General features: G+C 36.5%; 1 pseudogene; it reads right to left on the bottom strand.

Annotated features, from left to right (window-relative positions):
- Nucleotides 1-5,953: 5,953 nt before the first annotated feature.
- LOC127077162 (uncharacterized) lies at nucleotides 5,954-6,053 on the bottom strand (annotated as a pseudogene).
- Between the last annotated feature and the right edge of the window lie 611 nt (nucleotides 6,054-6,664).

Genomic DNA, 6,664 nt, shown 5'->3' with positions numbered 1-6,664 from the left:
TTTCAAAATTACACCGAAACATTTCCAAACCAAAATTAATCACTTAATGTCCATTAACCATTATAAATAAAACCAATCCTTTGAAAAATTCAACTTGGTCAACACCAAACCTTTTTCTTTTATAAGCACCTCAAGCAATTTCTCAAACCATCTCATTTCCGTATCACAAACAAAACGCTTGATCCAACGTCAAGTTCATTTTCCCAAATCAAAATGCAAAAACATTTCATTCTTATTAAACACTTTCTAATAAAGATGGAAATGAAACATGGTGGATACCATGAGCTCCTGAGCCTAAGATTCGAGATGAATATCTCGCCCATCCTAGCTCTCGCCATCATTAAAAATTTCAATGTGATTCTTTCAAACCTTTTTTTAATCAAATCTTAAAACACCTAAAAATATCCAACCCTTTTGCAAATAAGATGTAAAAGGAACATGGTGGATACCACGAGCTCTATAGACTGATATTCGAGATGGATATCTCGCCCATCCTAGTTCTCACCATTACCCAAAACACATCCAACCAACAAACTCTTTTCTCGCTGTTGTGCGATTGATTCTTAAACCCTTTTCCTTAAACAAAATGTACTTTGTCTCGAGATGATGCAACAATAATGTTTCATCCACTTGAACGTGAGAGTAGGCTTGGACGTTACCCACAAATGTTAATTTGTAAATCCATTCAGTCGTGATGCAAATGTTTCCTTCTCCACTTGTTTTAGGTAGCAAACAATATTTTCGTCGATTGACACAAAGTAGCTTTCACTAAAATCGACCAACAAAGAAGCATTCTCTATGCAAAACTACGTAAGCCTTGAGTTCTCTATTGCACCCGGAGATACGTAGGATCAAGATTTGTAAATCTTGTTAGGCACATTAATAAAAAGTCCAAAAATATTTTCTCTTTTCTTTTGTTTCTATTCTTCTTTTCCCTCCTAATAACTCGAGAAGCCTAATATTTATAAGTTAACAATAACACGTAAAACTAACATAATGCTTCCCGTTGAGTACAATAGATGTGAGGGATGCTAATACCTCCCCCGTGTGTAATCGACTCCCGAACCCTGATTTGGTTGCGACGACCAATAGCATTATCGTTCTCTCTTGGATTTTATCGATATTCCCTCATTCCTTTTTAGGAATAACTAAAGTTTGGTGGAGACTATGTTCAGTCCATCCCGCGAGTGTGTGGTTGCGCTTCACGAGCGTCATGGTCTCATTTGTCGAGGTACGATAACCTATACCCTTGAATTTTCCTCTAGTTCCATCACCAAAAGTAACATAACTACTAGATAAGTGTTTTAAATCTTATAGATAGTTATTTTCTCTATTCATGTTCCTGAAGCATCCATTATCAAAGTACCGATATTCTCTTGAGGAAACTCTAGGAGATGTATGAGATATGGGACTCGTGGTTGTTTATTTGGGTTTCCATACTTTTCTTGCTTGAATGTTCTTGACACTTTTTTTGTTGAACCTTGGTTGACTATAGGACTGAGGATATCCATACAGTCTATGGTAATAGGGACTTATATGACCATATATCCCATAATGATGACATTTCAAATAAGAGTTCTTATTTTCCTATGTATTGTGGGTACATATGTCGATCAGGTTGTTAAGACATATGATCCACCATCATAAACTCAATTTTCTTCTCATGGGGAACAAACTTCTTAGTGGAAACTTTTGTTTCTTTGCTCATGGAGTTGTAGTCAAATCATATTCCCTTCACATTCCTTGTCATCTTCTCAACTTCTAGGATTTCATCCATCATATTTGAACCATTATTCAACATACAAACAAATTTTGTCATATTTTATAGTTTGGAATTTAACAGTGTGACCTCCTCTTCTAGACCAGTGATGGTTAAAGCAAGTATCTCCTTTTCCTAAAAGAGAGTAATTATAGTTTTATTTCATTTCTATCCTACCATGCATGCTTCCTCCCACTTAATGTAAGAAAGTTTGTATATTTTAACTAACTCTTTATCATATATGTACTCATCACTATACTCACTATCAAATTCTCGTTTTCTAGTGAATTCCATCACACCAATAGTTATTTCTTTTTCACTTTCATCTTCCGAATCTTAATTAGACCAAGTAGTTGACATTCCCTTTTTTTATTTCTTTAAAAACGTAAGACACTCAACTTTAATGTGACCAAAAACTTCACATTAATGACATTGTATTTCTTGCACTGAAAACCAATGTTCTTGAAGATGTTTATGACCCATTGTCTTTGACATTTGTCCTCGATATTTTGTCTAATCTTTTTAAGGCTTTGTCAAGTAGAGATATAACATCTGAGAGACTTTCTTCAATATCTTTCTCACATTGATCTTAATTTTCTTTAGTGTTGGTTACAAAGGCTATGATCATGTTCTTCTTTTCAGACTTGTCATTTATACCTATCTCATAGGTTTCTAGAGAGCCAATGAGTTAATCAACTTTGATGTTTCTTAAGTCTTTGTCTTATTCAATAGATGTAACCTTCATATCAAACTTCTTAGGTAGTGATACGAGGATTTTTATGACCAACTTTTCTTCAGACATCTTATCTCTTAAGGCAAAAGAAATGTTGGTTATGCCACAAAGGTAAATGTTGAAGTCTGAGATGGCTTCATCTTCATTCACTCTTGGATTCTCAAATTTGGTTGTAAGAAGCTATAACATTGACATACGAATTCTGGATGTGCCTTCATGTGCAATTTTGAGGATCTTCTAAGCCCCGTTTGCTTTAAAACATGTGCTTATCAATCTAAGCATATTCTTGTCCACACCATTAGATATATCATTAAAGGCTTTGGAGTTTCCAAGAGCTTCTTCATCTTCAACATTAGACCACTAAGCCTCTGGCTTTAAGATTGATGTTCCATCCTGAGAGGTAAACACGTGGTGTTTCTAACCTTTTATTATAGCCTTCCATGTTTTATTGTCCATAGATTTAAGGAAAGCAATCATTTTAGCTTTCCAATAATCATAGTTGGTGACATCCAAGACAAATGGTCTATTGTCTGATCCTCATTCCTTAGTATTGTCCATTTGAACGTAATATATTTTACTTGGAGCTCACCCCAAACAGAGCGGGGTGCCTGCTCTAATGCCAATTGAAATTCTGATTTGTTCGTATGATAGATGTTGGGCACAATGTTTGAGACAATGTGTATAACGTGCTTATAGGAAAATAGGAGATTATAGTAAATAAATCATAACGCAATAAAGAACACAAATGATTGTTAACCCAATTCGTTGAAACGTCGCCTACGTCTGGAGGGCTTCCAACCCAAAAAGGAATTTCACTCTCAATATTATTAATACAAACAGTCTTAGATGAACAAACCTTGTTCAATTTCTCTCTTCCTAATACTACTCATGTCTTTCTATTTAGGACTCCTCCTACATATAACAACCCCTCTCACTTTCTCTGGATCATTACCCTAGTGATCAATGCATACAATAGGTTTAAAGAATATTGAATTACAACTCAATTAGTAAATTGATAACGCGAAATTATATCGCTTTTTAAGACTTAATTCAATTAAATTATATTATCATTTACGCTAGTTTATCTCATTTTATCAGATATTATGCAGTATTCCTCTTCTATTTATATCAGGTACCCATTTTGAAGCAAAAGTGAAGAAAAGAAGAAAAGGAGGTGTAAAAAGGAACAAAAATGAGAGAAAAGGAACCAAAGGCCAAAGCCCAGCCCAAAGCGCACAAGTCACCAATGCTGTGCCTGTGACGGACGTCACAGGACGCGTGACGAGCGTCACGCGAAGTAGCCTTGTGACGGACGTCACACATGGTGTGACGAGCGTCACACCAGTCCACTAGCTTTTTGGCGCAAGTTACGCTCTCAGAAGAATGGAAGTAACGTTGAGGACTTCGTGTCCTATTCCCAAGCCGTGAATTTAGCACGCTGAAGACTCGTGGAAAAGAAGAAAAAGGCAGTTAGTAGCACTACTATAAATAGCTACCCTAATCCCTCTCGTTTGCTCTCCTCTCTTGGCCGTTTACACACACCGAAGCTCTGCCGATTTTCTGTTCAAGCTTTTGCTTATTTTTCTTTTTCCAGCAGAATTAATATTGTTTATTTTATTTATTTCTTTTGCAAGTTTTATTTTCTTCTTCCCTTGCAAATTTACCTTTCCCGTTTTTAGCTTTTAGATATTTTTCGCATAATAGTTTCTACACCGGAAATTATTGTGCAACTTTATACCGGATTTAACCTTACGTTATATTCGAGTTTTTTTATTTCCTTGATTTAATTTACTGTTTAATTGAAGAATCGAAGAACAAATCCTACCGGCTTGTGGTGGAGTGTTCAAGACCATTGTATTACGCATTCAGGTTCTCTAATTGTTATTTAATATTTAATGTTTTATTCTATTGTTTATTTACATTGCCTGCCTGAAATGAATCTGTGTATGCATGATAATAATTATTATTTAGTTAGCATGTCTGGCTAATTCGCCTAGGTATCGGTATGTAAAGTAAGCAGAAAAAGGGATCAAGACTAAGTCGGTCTATTCAAACTTAAAATTAGAATCAATCTTTTTATGGTCTTAACTTACAGGTTTAATAACAAGATTTTTTACAAAAGTAAAAGACATAAAGAAGTTGAAACCAACAGAGCGAGAGTTTGAGGTTTTAACTGGACAGTGTAAGTTAGTCATTAAGTCTATCTCAGGGCGAGAGCAAGTTTTAGAATTAATTAAATTCTGACTTTTTTCCAAAAAGTATTTTTAAAGATTGAATGTGAGGACGAGAGTTAAGCATTTAGATTTAATTGTATAACCTAAGTCAACAGAGCGAGAGTTTGAGATAAGGGTGTTTAAAACGGTCAGTATTTTCTTAAAAAGAGTTTCTGCAACTTTATTGTTTTCAAAATATGATTTTTGACTTAATTATAAGTGACAGCTACATTAATATAAGATCATGGTTTCTTCAACAGAGCGAGAGTTTGAGATAAAACCTTTAACCAATAAAGTTAATCGAAACGATTTATTTTAAGACCGAGAGACCGACAAGGAATTGATTCCCTAGTTTTGACGAACTACATACCGATATCCGTTTTATTAATATTTAATCTAGATATTAGTTTAGTTTTTAGCTTCCTTCCCCAAACAATCAACTATTATTCACCTTAGCTTTACGAAGTAACCTTAGATAACGGTATATCGATTCATAAGTCCCTGTGGGATCGATATCTTTTAAAACTACGCGATAGAACTGTGCACTTGCAGTTTGTATCCCATTCTCGACTCACACAGTCGAGCGATCAAGTTTTTGGCGCCGTTGCCGGGGACTTTTATTCAATCGATATCGTAACTCTTCCGTTACGCTGTAGAGACTAGGTTTCTTTTTCCTTCTATTCTTTCTTTCGTTGATTTGTATGCCACGCACTCGCTCTCAAGGCGAACCGCTCTATTTACGAATCAACGATATCGAACTATATCTCCGAGTCTTACGACGAATTCGGGAATATCGTGCTGAAAACAATCTCCCTCCTATAAACCTTCCTGATATCAAAAACATTTTTCCTTCTTTAACCGAGATGGCAGAACCAGCTCGTGCTCTTAGAGATTACGCCGCTCCATCGCAAGATGAACCGCATTCAAGTATTGCTCCGCCCGCAATCGAAGCAAACAACTTTGAACTTAAACCTTCGTTGTTGCAGGCTGTGCAACAGAACCAATTCTCTGGAAATCTTACCGAAGATCCAAACCTTCATTTATCCGTATTTGTCCAATACGCTGATACTGTTAAAGCTAATGGTGTCACTTCAGAGGCAATTCGACTTCGTCTTTTTCCTTTCTCATTAAGAGATAGCGCTAGAAGATGGCTTCAATCTCTCCCTTCCAACTCAGTCACCACATGGAACGAGTTGAAGAAAGTTTTTCTTGCCCGATATTTTCCACCAAGCAAAACAGCTATGTTAAGAGCCCAGATAAACGGATTTAAACAGAAAGACAACGAGTCTCTTTTCGAAGCATGGGAAAGATACAAAGACATGATGAGACTTTGCCCACACCATGGTTTGGAAGACTGGTTAGTAATTCACACATTTTATAATGGTCTCTTATACAATACAAGGTTAACAATAGACGCCGCTGCAGGTGGTGCACTAATGAACAAACCTTATGCTGATGCTTATCAGCTTATCGAGAGCATGGCCCAAAACCACTATCAGTGGGGAACCGAACGAACAACAGTGGAAAAACCTCAACCGAAAACTGGCATGTACGAGATAAGTAACCTTGATCACGTTAATGCAAAAGTGGATGCTTTGGTCCAGAAGATTGAAAGTTTAAACGTATCACCTCCAACCGCCGTGGTTGCTATAACTCAGAATTGCGAGGTCTGTGGAATCCAAGGCCACACTCCTGCGGAATGTCAACTCTTGACTGGAATCCAAACAGAGCAAGTAAACTATGCTCAAGGAAGCCCCTATTCGAATACCTATAACCCAAATTGGAAGAACCATCCAAACTTTTCATATAAGAGTAATAATGCTTTATACGCACCTGGACAGTCTCCGAATCAAACCCCATCTGTACCTCCGGGATATCAGAAACCGAATCCTAACAATAATACCCCTAGAAAATCCAACTTGGAAATCATGATGGAAAACTTTATAGCTTCCCAACAAC

Source organism: Lathyrus oleraceus, chromosome 4, assembly GCF_024323335.1.
Source record: "Lathyrus oleraceus cultivar Zhongwan6 chromosome 4, CAAS_Psat_ZW6_1.0, whole genome shotgun sequence".
Lineage (NCBI taxonomy): Eukaryota > Viridiplantae > Streptophyta > Magnoliopsida > Fabales > Fabaceae > Lathyrus > Lathyrus oleraceus.
Note: the sequence above shows the minus strand (reverse complement) of the source record. Positions and strands in the feature narration are given on the sequence as shown.